Source organism: Vulpes lagopus, chromosome X (genome assembly GCF_018345385.1).
Source record: "Vulpes lagopus strain Blue_001 chromosome X, ASM1834538v1, whole genome shotgun sequence".
NCBI lineage: Eukaryota > Metazoa > Chordata > Mammalia > Carnivora > Canidae > Vulpes > Vulpes lagopus.
Window position 1 is genome coordinate 82,090,037 of NC_054848.1, and position 16,031 is coordinate 82,106,067.

Genomic DNA, 16,031 nt, shown 5'->3' on the forward strand with positions numbered 1-16,031 from the left:
TGACAAGTGATGCAGAGCATTTTCTCATGTGCATGTTGGCCATGTCCATGTCTTCCTCTGTGAGATTTCTCTTCATGTCTTTTGCCCATTTCATGACTGGATTGTGTGTTTCTTTGGTGTTGAGTTTAATAAGTTCTTTATAGATTTTGGAAACTAGCCCTTTATCTGATACGTCATTTGCAAATATCTTCTCCCATTTTGTAGGTTGTCTTTTAGTTTTGTTGACTGTATCCTTTGCTGTGCAAAAGCTTCTTATCTTGATGAAGTCCCAATAGGTCATTTTTGCTTTTGTTTCTTTTGCCTTTGTGGATGTATCTTGCAAGAAGTTACTGTGGCCAAGTTCAAAGAGGGTGTTGCCTGTGTTCTCTTCTATGATTTTGATGGACTCTTGTCTCACATTTAGATCTCTCATCCATTTTGAGTTTATCTTTGTGTATGGTGAAAGAGAGTGGTCCAGTTTCATTCTTCTGCATGTGGATGCCCAATTTTCCCAACACCATTTATTGAAGAGACTGCCTTTCTTCCAATGGATAGTCTTTCCTCCTTTATCGAATATTAGATGACCATACATTTCAGGGTCCACTTCTGGGTTCTCTATTCTGTTCCATTGATCTATGTGTCTGTTTTTTTTTTTTTTTTTTTTTTTTTTATTTTTTTTTTTTTATGTGTCTGTTTTTGTGCCAGTACCACACTGTCTTGATGACCACAGCTTTGTAGTACAACCTGAAATCTGGCATTGTGATGACCCCAGCTATGGTTTTCTTTTTTAAAATTCCCCTGGCTATTCGGGGTCTTTTCTGATTCCACACAAATCTTAAAATAATTTGTTCTAACTCTCTGAAGAAAGTTCATGGTATTTTGATAGGGATTGCATTAAATGTGTAAATTGCCCTGGGTAACATTGACATTTTTACAATATTAATTCTGCCAATCCATCAGCATGGAATATTTTTCCTTCTCTTTGTGTCTTCCTCAATTTCCTTCAGAAGTGTTCTATAGTTTTTAGGGTATAGATCTTTTACCTCTTTGGTTAGGTTTATTCCTAGGTATCTTATGCTTTTGGGTGCAATTGTAAATGGGATTGACTCCTTAATTTCTCTTTCTTCAACCTCATTGTTAGTGTATAGAAATGCCATTGATTTCTGGGCATTGATTTTGTATCCTGCCATGCTACCAAATTGCTCTATGAGTTCTAGCAATCTTGGGGTGGAGGCTTTTGGGTTTTCTATGTAGAGTATCATGTCATCGGCGAAGAGGGAGAGTTTGACTTCTTCTTTGCCAATTTGAATGCCTTTAATGTCTTTTTGTTGTCTGATTGCTGAGGCGAGACTTCCAGAACTATGTTGAACAGCAGTGGTGAGAGTGGACATCCCTGTCTTGTTCCTGATCTTAGGGGAAAGGCTCCCGGTGCTTCCCCATTGAGAATGATATTTGCTGTGGCCTTTTCGTAAATGGCTTTTAAGATGTCGAGGAAAGTTCCCTCTATCCCAACACTCTGAAGGGTTTTTTTTTTTTTTCTGAAGGGTTTTTTTTTGTTTTTGTTTTTTGTTTTTTGTTTTTTTCTCTGAAGAGTTTTGATCAGGAATGGATGCTGTATTTTGTCAAATGCTTTCTCTGCATCTAATGAGAGTATCATATGGTTCTTGGTTTTTCTCTTGCTGATATGATGAATCACATTGATGGTTTTACGAGTGTTGAACCAGCCTTGTGTCCCAGGGATAAATCCTACTTGGTCATGGTGAATAATTTTCTTAATGTGTTGTTGGATCCTATTGGCTAGTATCTTGTTGAGAATTTTTGCATCCATGTTCATCAGGGATATTGGTCTGTAATTCTCCTTTTTGGTGGGATCTTTGTCTGGTTTCGGGTTTAAGGTGATGCTGGCCTCATAGAACGAATTTGGAAGTACTCCATCTCTTTCTATCTTTCCAAACAGCTTTAGTAGAATAGGTATGATTTCTTCTTTAAATGTTTGATAGAATTCCCCTGGGAAGCCATCTGGCCCTGGACTCTTGTGTCTTGGGAGGTTTTTGATGACTGCTTCAATTTCCTCCCTGGTTATTGGCCTGTTCAGGTTTTCTATTTCTTCCTGCTCCAGTTTTGGTAGCTTGTGGCTTTCCAGGAATGCGTCCATTTCTTCTAGATTTCCTAATTTATTGGCGTACAGCTGTTCATAATGTTTTTAAAATCGTTTGTATTTCCTTGGTGTTGGTAGTGATGTCCCCTTTCTCATTCATGATTTTATTAATTTGAGTCTTCTCTCTCTTCTTTCTAATAAGGTTGGCTAATGGTTTATCTATCTTATTAATTCTTTCAAAGAACCAACTCCTGGTTCTGTTGATCTGTTCCACAGTTCTTTTGGTCTCGATATCATTAACTTCTGCTCAAATTTTAATTAACTGTCTTCTTCTGCTGGGGGTGGGGTCTATTTGTTGCTTTTTCTCTAGTTCCCTTATGTGTAAGGTGAGCTTTTGAATTGGAGTTCTTTCCAGTTTTTGAATGGATGCTTGTATTGCGATGTATTTCCCCCTCAGGACTGCTTTTGCTGCATCCCAAAGATTTAGAACGGTTGTATCTTCATTCTCATTAGTTTCCATGAATCTTTTTAATTCTTCCTTAATTTCCTGGTTGACCTTTTGATCTTTTAGCAGGATGGTCCTTAACCTCCACGTGTTTGTGGTCCTTCCAAACTTCTTGTTGTGATTAAGTTCTAATTTCAAGGCATTATGGTCTGAGAATATACAGGGGACTATCCCGATCTTTTGGTATCGGTTCAGACCCGATTTGTGACCCAGTATGTGGTCTATTCTGGAGAAAGTTCCATGTGCACTTGAGAAGAATGTGTATTCAGTTGAGTTTGGATGTAAAGTTCTGTAGATATCTGTGAAATCCATCTGGTCCAGTGTATCATTTAAAGCTCTCGTTTCTTTGGAGATGTTGCGCTTAGAAGACCTATCTAGTATAGAGAGAGCTAGATTGAAGTCACCAAGTATAAGTGTATTATTATCAAAGTATTTCTTCAGTTTGGTTATTAATTGGTTTAAATATTTGGCAGCTCCCACATTCGGGGCATATATATTGAGGATTGTTAAGTCCTCTTGTTGGATAGATCCTTTGAGTATGAGATAGTGTCCCTCTTCATCTCTCACTATAGTCTTCGGGGTAAATTTTAATTTATCTGATATAAGGATGGCTACCCCTGCTTTCTTTTGAGGACCATTTGAATGGTAAATGGTTCTCCAACCTTTTATTTTCAGGCTGTAGGTGTCCTTCTGTCTAAAATGAGTCTCTTGTAGACAGCAAATAGATGGGTCCTGCTTTTTTATCCAGTCTGAAACCCTGCGCCTTTTGATGGGGTCATTAAGCCCGTTCACGTTCAGAGTTACTATTGATAGATATGAGTTTAGTGTCAACATATCTATTCAGTCCTTGTTTTTGTGGATTGTTCCACTGAACTTCTTCTTAAAGGGGAATTTTAAGAGTCCCCCTTAAAATTTTTTGCAGAGCTGGTTTGGAGGTTACGTATTCTTTCAGTTACTGCCTGTCTTGGAAGCTCTTTATCTCTCCTTCCATTTTGAATGAAAGCCTTGCTGGATAAAGTATTCTTGGTTGCATGTTCTTTTCATTTAGGACCCTGAATATATTCTGCCAGCCCTTTCTGGCCTGCCAGGTCTCTGTGGAGAGGTCTGATGTTACCCTAATATTCCTCCCCATAAAAGTCAGGGACTTTTCTTCTCTTGCTGCTTTAAGGATCTTCTCCTTATCTTTGGAATTTGCAAGCTTCACTATTAAATATCGAGGTGTTGAACGGTTTTTGTTGATTTTAGGGGGGGATCTCTCTATTTCCTGGATCTGAATGCCTGTTTCCCTTCCCAGATTAGGAAAGTTTTCAGCTAGGATTTGGTCAAATACATATTCGGGCCCTCTGTCCCTTTCGGCGCCCTCGGGAACCCCAATTAAACGTAGGTTTTTCTTCCTCAGGCTGTCATTTATTTCCCTTAATCTATCCTCATGGTCTTTTAATTGCCTGTCTCTTCTTTCCTCAGTTTCCCTCTTTGCCATCAACTTGTCTTCTATGTCACTCACTCATTCTTCCACCTCGTCAAGCCTCGTCGTTAGGACTTCTAGCTTGGATTGCATCTCATTTAATTGATTTTTAATTTCTGCCTGATTGGATCTAAATTCTGCAGTCATGAAGTCTCTTGAGTCCTTTATGCTTTTTTCTAGAGCCACCAGTAGCTGTAAAATAGTGCTTCTGAATTGGCTTTCTGACATTGAATTGTAATCCATATTTTGTAACTCTGTGGGAGAGAGGGCTGTTTCTGATTCTTTTTTTTGAGGTGAGGTTTTCCTTCTAGTCATTTTGCTCAGTGCAGAGTGGCCAAAAACAAGTTGTATTGGGAAAAGGAGAAAAAGAGAGAGAAGGAAAGAAAAGAGAAAAAGAAAAAAGAGAAAGAAGAAAAAAAAGGGGAAAAAGAGAAGAAAAAGAAAGAAAAAGAAAGAAAGGAGAAAAAAGAAAAAAAAGGGGGGGTGGGGTGGGGGAAGCGATCAGAAATCAAGAAGAAAGAAAGAAAAAAAAGCACAAAACAAAACAAAAACAAAAACAATACAAAAACAAAAAAACACGGGGGAGTATCTTCCCATTCTGTATACTTTAAGTCCCTTGACTTCCCCTGGAACTGGTCCGTCTCGCTGGTCTTCTGGGGGAGGGGCCTGCTGTGCTGATTCTCAGGTGTTAGCACTTGGGGGAGCTGCTCTGCCCCTGCCTGGTGCAGGGCTCAGTGGGGGTTGTTCACCCCGTGAGGCCCCGGGAGGAAGCCACAGTGGCGGGGGCAGCTCTGGGACCCTGGAGTCAGCTCCCGCAGTAGCTCCAGGGCTCTCCGTCTGCAGGGCCTGGGGGCTCCGGAGCGGGCCGCTGATCTGCTCAGTTCCAGGCAGGAGCGTCCTTGCTGTCCTGGGCCCTCCCGGCCTCTGCCTGTCCCGGGGGAGGCCGGATCCTGGGCTGTGTCCCGGCGCCCTGTGCTCCGGGGCCTGCGCTGTTGGATTCGCGCTCCCGCTCCGCAGCCCCCTCCACGGAGCCGCCGCCCGAGCCCCTCCGAGCTGTTCCCGGAGCTGCGCCGCCCCCTCCGCGCGGAGCTTCTTCCTCCGCCGGAGCCGACGCCGCTGAGCTGTTCCCGGAGCCGCGCAGCCCCCTCCGTGGAGCCGCAGCCCGAGCCCCTCCGAGCTGTTCCCGGAGCCACGCAGCCCCCTCCGCGGAGCCGCCGCCCGAGCCCCTCCGAGCTGCTCCAGTCCCGCCGAGCGCTGCAGCCCTTAGGGAGCTCGGCGCACTCTCCGGGGCGCAGTTCCTCTGTTACTGCCCCAGGGAGCCCGAGGGCATCCCCGCCCTCCTGGGGTCCTGCTCTAACTCCCTGCGGGCCCCTTTCCGGGGGGAAGGTTGGTGCAGCTCCTGCTCCTCCGGGACGGGGCTCTCCTGTCCTGGGGACACTCGCCCGGGCCTCAGCCCGGCTCCTCGCGGGGCCCCTCCCCCTTGGAGGCCTTTTGTGTCTTTATTTCTTTTTCCCCCCGTCTTCCTACCTTGATAGAGGCGTGAACTCTTCTCACTGTAGCGTTCCAGCTGGTCTCTCTTTAAATCTCAGGCCGAATTCGTAGATTTTCAGGATGATTGGATGGTTTTCTAGGTAATTTGTTGAGGACAGGTGATTTGGAGACCCTACTCCTCCGCCATCTTGCCCCTCCCCCCCTGGAGTGCTTTTTCTGATTTCATTATATCTTCTTTGTGATATATTAACTAATATTCTTTTTGATTAATTTAGGGACTGCTTTAGAGTTTAATTTAACACAATCTACATTGAAGTTATATACCATCTCACATATGCTTCAAGAATGTTACAATAGTACACTTTCAATTCTCCTCTCCTGAGCTTTATGCTATTATTTTCATAACTGTAGTTTTAATGTTATAAACCCCATACTACCTCCTTATTATTTTTGTTTAAACAGTTCATTCTCTTTTTTATTTGGAATAACTTACTTACCATGAACTTCACTCTCTTAAAGTGTAGAACTAAATGGTTTTTAGTATATTCACAAAGCTTTGCAATCATCACTCATTCCAGAACATCATCATCCCCCCAAGGAAAAAACCCATACCCTTTAGCAGTGACTCCCTATCCTCCCCGCCCACATCCTCTACTTCTCCCTCCTTCTCCAGCCCCAAGAAACCAGTAATCTACTTTCTGTCCCTAAAGATTTGCATACTCTGAATAAATTGATGGTTGTCAGAGGGGTGGGGGAGTTAGGGGGTTTGGGGAAAATGGGTGAAAGGGAGTAGGAGGTACAGGCTTCCAGTTATGGAATGAGTAAGTCGTGGGAATAAAAGGTACAGCATAGGGAATATAGTCAATGGTATTATAACAGCATTATGTGGTGACAAATGGTAGCCACACTTGTGGTGAGCACAGCATAACTTAGAGTTGTTGAACCACTATGTTGTACACCTGAAACTAATATAAAGTTACATGTCAACTATACTTCAATGAAAATAAAATAAAATAAATATTTACCTTCTCTGGACAATTCATATAAATGGAATCATATAGTATACGGCCCTTTGTGCCTATTTTTTCACTTACCATAATGTTTTCAAGGCTCATTCATGCTGTGGCATGTGTCAATACTTCATTCCTTAATTTTTTTTAAGTTGAGGCAAAATTCACATACCATAAAGCGAACAATTTTAAAGCAAACAATTTAAGTGGCATTTAATAAATTCACAATGTGTGCAGCCACCACCTCTATCTGGTTCCAAAACATTTTCTCTCTTTTTAAAAAAGATTTTATTTATTCATTCATGAGAGACACAGAGACTTAGGCAGAGGGAGAAGCAGGCTCCCTGCAGGGAGCCGGATGTAGGACTCAATCCCCAGACCTGTGATCATGCCCTGAGCCAAAGGCAGGCACTCAACTGATGAGCCACCCAGGCATCCCAGTTCCAAAACATTTTCACACGCATTGAGCGATCACTTCCCACTCCCCAAAGTCCCTGGCAGCCACTAATCTACTTTCTGTCTTGATGGATTTACTTATTCTGGATGTTCATATAAATGGAATCATACAATATGTATTGGCCTTTTTTTTTTTTTTTTGGTCTGGGTTCTTTTTTTAATTTAAATTCAATTAGCCAACATATAGTACATCATTAGTCTGGCTACTTTCATTTGGCATTGTGTTTTCAAGATTCAACTACATTATACCACATATGAGTACTTCAGTCCTTTTTATGTTTAATAATAATTTATTGCATGGATATACCATGTTTTGTTTACCTATTGATCCATTGACATTTAGGCCATTTCCATCTTTTGGTGATTGTGAATCATGCTGTTATGAACATTCATGCATGAGTATTTGAATTCCTGTTTTCAGTTCTTTTGAGTATATACCTAGGAGTACATTTGCTTGGTCATATAGTAAGTCTATGTTTAATTTATCGAAGAATTTGTCAGACTGTATTCCAACAGCAGACTCACCATTTACATTCCCACCAGCGAAGTACAGATGTTCTAATTTTTCCATATCCCTTCCGAAACTTATTTTTCCATTTTTAAATTATAACTACCCAGTGTATGTGAGGTGGTCTCATTGTGGTTTTGATTTTAATTTCCCTAATGATTAATGATGCTGAATATCTTTTTGTGTGCTTGCTGGCCACTTGTATATCTTCCTTAGAGAAATGTCTATTCAGATACTTTGCCAATTTTAAATTGTTATTTTTCACTTAATTATTGAAATGTAAGTGTACTTTATATATTCTGAATATTAGTCCCTTATCAGATGTATGATTTCCAAATATGTTCTCCCATTCTGAGGCTTGTCATATTAATTTCTTGATGTTGTCCTTCAAAACATTGTAATTTTGGTGGAATTCCATTTATCTATTTTTCCTTTCGTTGTTCTTCCTGTTGTTGTCATATCTAAGAAACCATTGCCTAAACCAAGGTCATGAAGATTTGCCCCTGTTTTCTTCTAGGATCTTTATAGTTGTAGCTCTTACATTCAATTCTTTAACTCACTCAAATTAATTTTTGTACATGGTGTGAGGGGAGGATCCAACTTTATTGTTTTGCATGTAGCTATCCAGTTGTTCCAGAACCATTTGTTGAAAAGACTATTCTTTTCTCCCATTGAATTGTTTTGGCATCCTTTGAAAAATCAATTGACCATAGATATATGGGCTTATTTCTGGACTCTCAATTCTATTCCACTGATCTATTTGTCTGTCTCTATGACAGTACCACACAGTCTTGATTACTGTAATTTTTCAGTAAGTTTTGAGATTGTCAAGAGTGAGTCTTTCAGCTTTGTTCTTTTTCATGATTGGCTATTCAGGGTCCCTTGTGATTCCATATGAATTTTAGGATCAGCTCCTCACTTCAAGAAAAAAAAATCAGCTGAGACTTTGATAGATTGCATTGAATCTTTGCATCACTGGGGGATATTGTATTTTAGTAATATTAAAGCCTTCCAAGCCATAAACACTGGTTGTCTTTCCAGTTATATAGGTCTTTAATTTTCTTCAATGATGTATTATAGTTTTCTGTCTACAAGTCTTATACTTCTTTCATAACATTTATTCCTAAGTATTCTATTCTTTCTAGTGCTACTATAACTGGAATTTTTACCTTAATTCTCTTCTTATATTGTTTATGGCTATTGTGTACAAATATATTTTTTGTATGTTGATCTTATAGCTTAAAGCTATGCTGAAGGCATTTGTTAGCTCTAATAATTTTTAGTGGATTTATTGGGATTTTCTGTATGTAAAGTTATGTTGTCTGCAAATAGAAATAGTTATACTTTTTTCTTTCCAATCTTCATGCCTTTTGTTTTATTTGCCTAATTGATCAGGACAGAAACTCTAGCTCAATATTTAATAGAAAAGATGAGAGCAAACATCTTTTAATTGTTTCCAATACAAGGGGGAAGGTTTCAGGCTTTCACCTCATAAGTTCAGTATTAGTTCTTCTATTCCTAGCCATTGAATGTTTTAATCATGAAGGGTTGTTGGATATTGTCAGATTCTTTTTATGCATAAAGATAAGCACATGGGTATTTTTTCTTCATTCTATTAATTAAGTATATTACATTGATTGTTTTTAATATGTTAAATGAACGTCATATTCTGGTATAAATCTCAATTGTGGTGTATAATCTTTTTAATGTACTTTTTGAATTTCTTTCACTAGTATTTTGTTGAGGATTTTTTGCATCAATACTATAAAAGATAAGAATCCAGAGTTTTCTTGTAGTGTCTTTTTTATGCACATTTTTTAATTTAAATTCAATTTGACAACATATAGTATAACACCCAGTGCTCATCCCAGCAAGTGCCCTCTCAGTGCCCATCACCCAATTACCCCATCCACCCACCACCCTCCCCTTTCACTTTGTTTCCCAGAGTTAAGAGTCTCTCATGGTTTGTCTCCTTCTCTAATTTTTCCCACTAAGTTCCCCTCCTTTCCCTTATAATCCTTTTCACTATTTCTTATATTCTCCCTATGAGTGAAACCATATGATGATTGTCCTTCTCCAAATGACTTATTTCACTCGACATAATACCCTCCAGTTCCATCTATGTTGAAGCAAATGGGGGGTATTCATCTTTTCTGAATGCTGAGTAATATTATATATATATATATACCACATCTTCTTTATCCATTCATCTTTCGATGGACACTGAGGCTCCTTCCATAGTTTGGCTATTGTGGACATTGCGGCTATAAACATTGGGATGCAGATGTCCTACCATTTCACTGCATCTGTATCTTTGGGGTAAATCCCCAGCAGGGCAATTGCTGGGTCGTAAGGCAGTTCTTTTTTTATCTCTTTGAGAAACCTCCACACACTTTTCCAGAGTGGCTATACCAGTTCACATTCCCAACAGTGCAATAGGGTTCCCCTTTCTCCACATCCTCTCCAACATTTGTTGTTTCCTGTCTTGTTAAATTTTACCATTCTCACTGGTGTGAGGTGTTAACTCATTGTGGTTTTGATTTGTATTTCCCTGATGGCAAGTGATGCAGAGCATTTTTTCATGTGATTGTTGGCCATGTCTATGTCTTCCTCTGTGAAATTTCTGTTCATGTCTTTTGCCCATTTCATGATTGGATTGTTTGTTTCTTGGATGTTGAGTTCTTTATAGATCTTGGATACTAGCCCTGTATCTCATATGTCATTTGCAAATATCCTCTCCCATTCTGTAGGTTGTCTTTTAGTTTTGTTGGCTGTTTCTTTTGCTGTGCAGAAGCGTTTTATCCTGATTAAGCCCCAATAGTTCATTTTTGCTTTTGTTTTCCTTGCCTTCATAGATGTATCTTGCAAGAAGTTGCTGTGGTCAAGTTCAAAAACGGTATTGCCTGTGTTCTCCTCTAGGATTTTGTTGGAATCTTGTCTCACATTTAGATCCTCCACCCATTTTGAGTTTGACATTGTGTATGGTGTAAGAGAATGGTCTAGTTTCATTCTTCTGCACGTGGCTGTCCAATTTTCCCAACACCATTTATTGAAGAGATTGTCCTTTTTTCCAGTGGATATTCTTTCCTGCTTTGTCGAAAATGAGTTGACCATAGAGTTGAGGGCCTATTTCTGGGTTCTCTATTCTGTTCCATCGATCTATGTGTCTGTTTTTGTGCCAGTACCACACTGTCTTGATGATCACAGCTTTGTAGTACAACTTGAAATCCGACATTGTGATGCCTCCGCCATTGGTTTTCTTTTTCAATATTCCCCTGGATATTTGGGGTCTTTTCTGATGCCACACAAATCTTAAGATGATTTGTTCCAACTCTGTGAAGAAAGTCCATTGTATTTTGATAGGGATTGCATTAAATGTGTAAATTGCTCTGGGTAGCAAAGACATTTTCACAATATTAATTCTTCGAATCCATGAGCATGGAATATTTTTCCTTCCTCAATTTCTTTCAGAAGGGTTCTACAGCTCTTAGGGTATAGATCCTTTACCTCTTTTGTTAGGTTTATTCCTAGGTATCTTATGCTTTGGGATGAAATTGTAAATGGGATTGACGCCTTAATTTCTCTTTCTTCAGTTTCATTGTGAGTGTATAGAAATGCCACTGATTTCTGGGCATTGATTTTTGTATCCTGCCATGCTACCGAATTGCTGTGTGAGTTCTAACAATCTTGGGGTGGAGTCTTTGGATTTTCTAAGTACAGTATCATCTCATCTGCAAAAAGCGAGATTTTACCTTCTTTTTTGCCAATTTGAATGCCTTTTCTTTTTCTTTTTCTTTTTTTTTTTTTTTTTTTTTTTTTGCCTGATTGCTGAGGCTAGGACTTCCAGTACTATGGTGAAGAGCAGTGGTGAGTGTGGACATCCCTGTAGTGTTCCTGATCTTAGGGGAAAGGCTCCCAGTGTTTCCCCATGGAGAATGATATTTGCTGTGGGCTTTTCGTAGATGGCTTTTAAGATGCTGAGGAATGTTCCCTCTATCCCTACACTCTGAAGAGTTTTGATCAGGAATGGATGCTGTATTTTGTCAAATGCTTTCTCTGCATCTAATGAGAGGGTCCTATGGTTCTTGGTTTTTGTCTTGTTTATATGATCTATCACGTTGATTGCTTTATGAGTGTTGAACCAGCCTTGCATCCCAGGGATAAGTCCCACTTGTTCATGGTGAATAATCTTCTTAATGTACTGTTAGATGCTATTGGCTAGTATTTTGTTGAGAATTTTTGCATCTTTGTTCATCAAGGATATTGGTCTATAATTCTCCTTTTTGGTGGGGTCTTTGTCTGGTTTTAGAATTAAGGTGATGCTGACCTCATGGAACGAGTTTGGCAGTATTCCATCCCTTTCTATCTTTCCTAACGGCTTTAGTAGAATAGGTATGGTTTCTTCTTTAAATGTTTGATAGAATTCCCCTGGGAAGCCATCTGGCCCTGGACTTTTGTGTCTTGGGAGGTTTTTGATGACTACTTCAATTTCCTCCCTGGTTATGGCCTGTTCAGGTTTTCTATTTCTTCCTGTTCTAGGTTTGGTAGTTTGTGATTTTCCAGAAATGCATCCATTTCTTCTAGATTGCCTAATTTATTGGTATATAGCTGCTCATGATATGTTTTTAAAATTGTTTATATTTCCTTGGTATTGGTGGTGATGTCTCCTCTTTCACTCATGATTTTATTAATTTGAGTCTTTTCTCATTTGTTTTTAATAAGGCTGGCTAGTGGTTTATCTATCTTATTAATTCTTTCAAAGAACTAATTCCTGGTTTTGTTGATCTTCTACAATTCTTCTGGTCTCTATTTCATTGAGTTCTGCTCCAATCTTTATTAACTCTCTTCTTCCGCTGTATGTAGGCTTTATTCGCTGTTCTTTCTCCAGTTCCTTTAGGTGCAAGGTTAGCTTATGCATTTGAGTTTTTTCCAATTTTTTTGAGGGATGCATTTATTGCTATGTATTTCCCTCTTAAGACTGCTTTTGCTGTATCCCAAAGATTCTGAAAGGTTGTATCTCCATTTTCATTAGTTTCCATGAATCTTTTTAATTCTTCTCTAATTTCCTGGTTGATCCATTCATCTTTTTAGCAGGATGGTCTTTAACACCCGTGTGTTTGAGTTTCTTCCTAATTTCTTCTTGTGATTGAGTTCAAGTTTCAAAGTATTATGGTCTGAAAATATGCAGGGTACAATCCCAATCTTTTGGTATCAGTTGAGACCTGATTTGTGACCCAGTATGTGGTCTCTTCCAGAGAAAGTTCCAGGTGCACTTGAAAAGAATGTGTATTCAGTTGCGTTTGGATGTAAAGTTCCATAAATATCTGTGAAATCCATCTTGTCCAGTGTATAATTTAAAGCTCTTGTTTCTTTGGAGATGTTGTGCTCAGGGTATCTGTCATTTGCGGAAAGTGCTGTGTTGAAGTCTCCCAGTATTAGTGTATTATTAGCTATGTCTTTACTTTGGTTATTAATTGATTGAAACACTTGGCAGCACCCACATTAGGGGCTTAAATATTCATGATAGTTAGGTCCTCTTGTTGGATAGATCCTTTATGTATGATAGTGTCCCTCTTCATCTCTGACTACAGTCTTTGGGATAAACTTTAATTTATCTGATATGAAGATTGCTATCCCAGCTTTTTTTGAGGACTATTTGGTTTTTTTATTAATAAATTAATTTTTTATTGGTGTTCAATTTACCAACATACAGAATAACACCCAGTGCTCATCCCGTCAAGTGTCGCCCTCAGTGCCCGTCACCCATTCACCCCCACCCCACGCCCTTCTCCCCTTCCACCACCCCTAGTTCGTTTCCCAGAGTTAGGAGTCTTTATGTTCTGTCTCCCTTTCTGATATTTCCCACACATTTCTTTTCCCTTCCCTTCTATTCCCTTTCACTATTATTTATATTCCCCAAATGAATGAGAACATACACTGTTTGCCCTTCTCCGATTGACTAACTTCACTCACCATAATACCCTCCAGTTCCATCCACGTTGAAGCAAATGGTGGGTATTTGTCGGTTCTAATGGCTGAGTAATATTCCATTGTATACATAAACCACAGCTTCTTTATGCATTCATCTTTCGATGGACACCGAGGCTCCTTCCACAGTTTGGCTATTGTGGACATTGCTGCTAGAAACATCGGGGTGCAAGTGTCCCGGCATTTCATTGCATCTGAATCTTTGGGGTAAATCCCCAACAGTGCAATTGCTGAGTCGTAGGGCAGGTCTATTTTTAATTCTTTGAGAAACCTCCACACAGTTTTCCAGAGTGGCTGCACCTGTTCACATTCCCACCAACAGTGCAAGAGGGTTCCCTTTTCTCCACATCCTCTCCAACATTTGTGGTTTCCTGCCTTATTAATTTTCCCCATTCTCACTGGTGTGAGGTGGTATCTCATTGTGGTTTTGATTTGTATTTCCCTGATGGCAAGTGATGCAGAGCATTTTCTCATGTGCATGTTGGCCATGTCCATGTCTTCCTCTGTGAGATTTCTCTTCATGTCTTTTGCCCATTTCATGATTGGATTGTTGGTTTCTTTGGTGTTGAGTTTAATAAGTTCTTTATAGATCTTGGAAACTAGCCCTTTATCTGATACGTCATTTGCAAATATCCTCTCCCATTCTGTAGGTTGTCTTTTAGTTTTGTTGACTGTATCCTTTGCTGTGCAAAAGCTTCTTATCTTGATGAAGTCCCAATAGTTCATTTTTGCTTTTGTTTCTTTTGCCTTTGTGGATGAATCTTGCAAGAAGTTACTGTGGCCAAGTTCAAAAAGGGTGTTGCCTGTGTTCTCCTCTAGGATGTTGATGGAATCTTGTCTCACATTTAGATCTTTCATCCATTTTGAGTTTATCTTTGTGTATGGTGAAAGAGAGTGGTCTAGTTTCATTCTTCTGCATGTGAATGTCCAATTTTCCCAGCACCATTTATTGAAGAGACTGTCTTTCTTCCAATGGATAGTCTTTCGTCCTTTATTGATATTAGTTGACCATAAAGTTCAGGGTCCACTTCTGGGTTCTCTATTCTGTTCCATTGATCTATGTGTCTGTTTTTGTGCCAGTACCACACTGTCTTGATGACCACAGCTTTGTAGTACAACCTGAAATCTGGCATTGTGATGCCCCCAGCTATGGTTTTCTTTTTTAAAATTCCCCTGGCCTTTTGAATGGTAAATGGTCCTCCAACCTTTCATTTCCAGGCTGGAGGTGTCTTTACATCTAAAATAAGTCTCTTGTAGACAGCAAATAGATGGGTCTTGCTTTTTTTATCTTGTCTGAAACCCTGCGCCTTTTGATGGGGTCATTAAGCCCATTCACATTCAGAGTTACTTGAAAGATATGAATTTAGTGTCATCATAATAGTCTTCAGTCCCTGTTTTTGTCGATTATTTCTTTGGGCATCCTCTTTCTTTTATTGAGTCCCCATTAATATTAATATTTCTTGCAGAGCTGGTTTGGTGGTCACATATTCTTTCAGTTTCTGCCTATCTTGGAAGCTCTTTATCTCTCCTTCTTTTCTGAATGAGAGCCTTGCTGTATAGAGTATTCTTGGCTGCATGGTCTGTCTTCTCATTTAGAACCCTGAATATATCCTGCCAGCCCTTTCTGGCCTGCCAGGTCTCTGTGGAGAGGTCTGCTGTTAATCTAATATTTCCTCCCATATGTTAGGGGTCTCTTGTCTCTGCTGCTTTAAGGATTTCCTCTTTATCTTTCAAATTTGCAAGTTTCACTATTAAATGTTGAGGTGTTGAACAGTTTTTTTGATTTTTGGGGGGGGACCTCTATATCTCCTGGACCTGAATGCCTGTTTCCCTCCCCAAATTAAGGAAGTTCTCAGCCATTATTTGTTCAAATATGGTTTCTGGTCCTCTCTCCCTCTTGGCACCCTCTGGAACCCCAATTAAACATAGATTTTTCATTCTGAGTCTGTTATTTATTTCCCTTAACCTTTTCTCATGGTGTTTTAATTGTTTTTCTCTTTTTCCCCTCAGCTTCCTTCCTTGACATCAATTTGTCTTCTATGTCACTCACTCGTTCTTCTACCTCATTAACCCTCATTGTTAGGACCTCCAGTTTGGATTGCATCTCATTTAATTGATTTTTAATTTCGGCCTGATTAGATCTAAATTCTGCAGTCATGAAGTCTCTTTAATCCTTTATGCTTTTTTCCAGAGCCACCAGTAGCTTTATAATTGTGCTTCTGAATTGGCTTTCTGATATCAAATTGTAATCCAAATTCTGTAACTCTGTGGCAGCGAGTACTGTTTCTGTTTCTTTTGTGGTGAGTTCTTCTTTCTAGTAAATGCAGAGTGGCTAAAAACGGGTTGTACTTGTTAGAAGCGCAAACTCTTCTCTGTAGTGTTCCACCTGTCCTCTCTTTAAAGCTCAGGTTGAATTTGCAGGTTTTCAGGATGATTTGAAAGTTATCTAGGTGTGTTGGTGGGGACAGGTGACTTGGAGACCCACTCCCCTGCCATCTTGCCTCACCCCGTGAAGACTTTTTAAAAGTAAT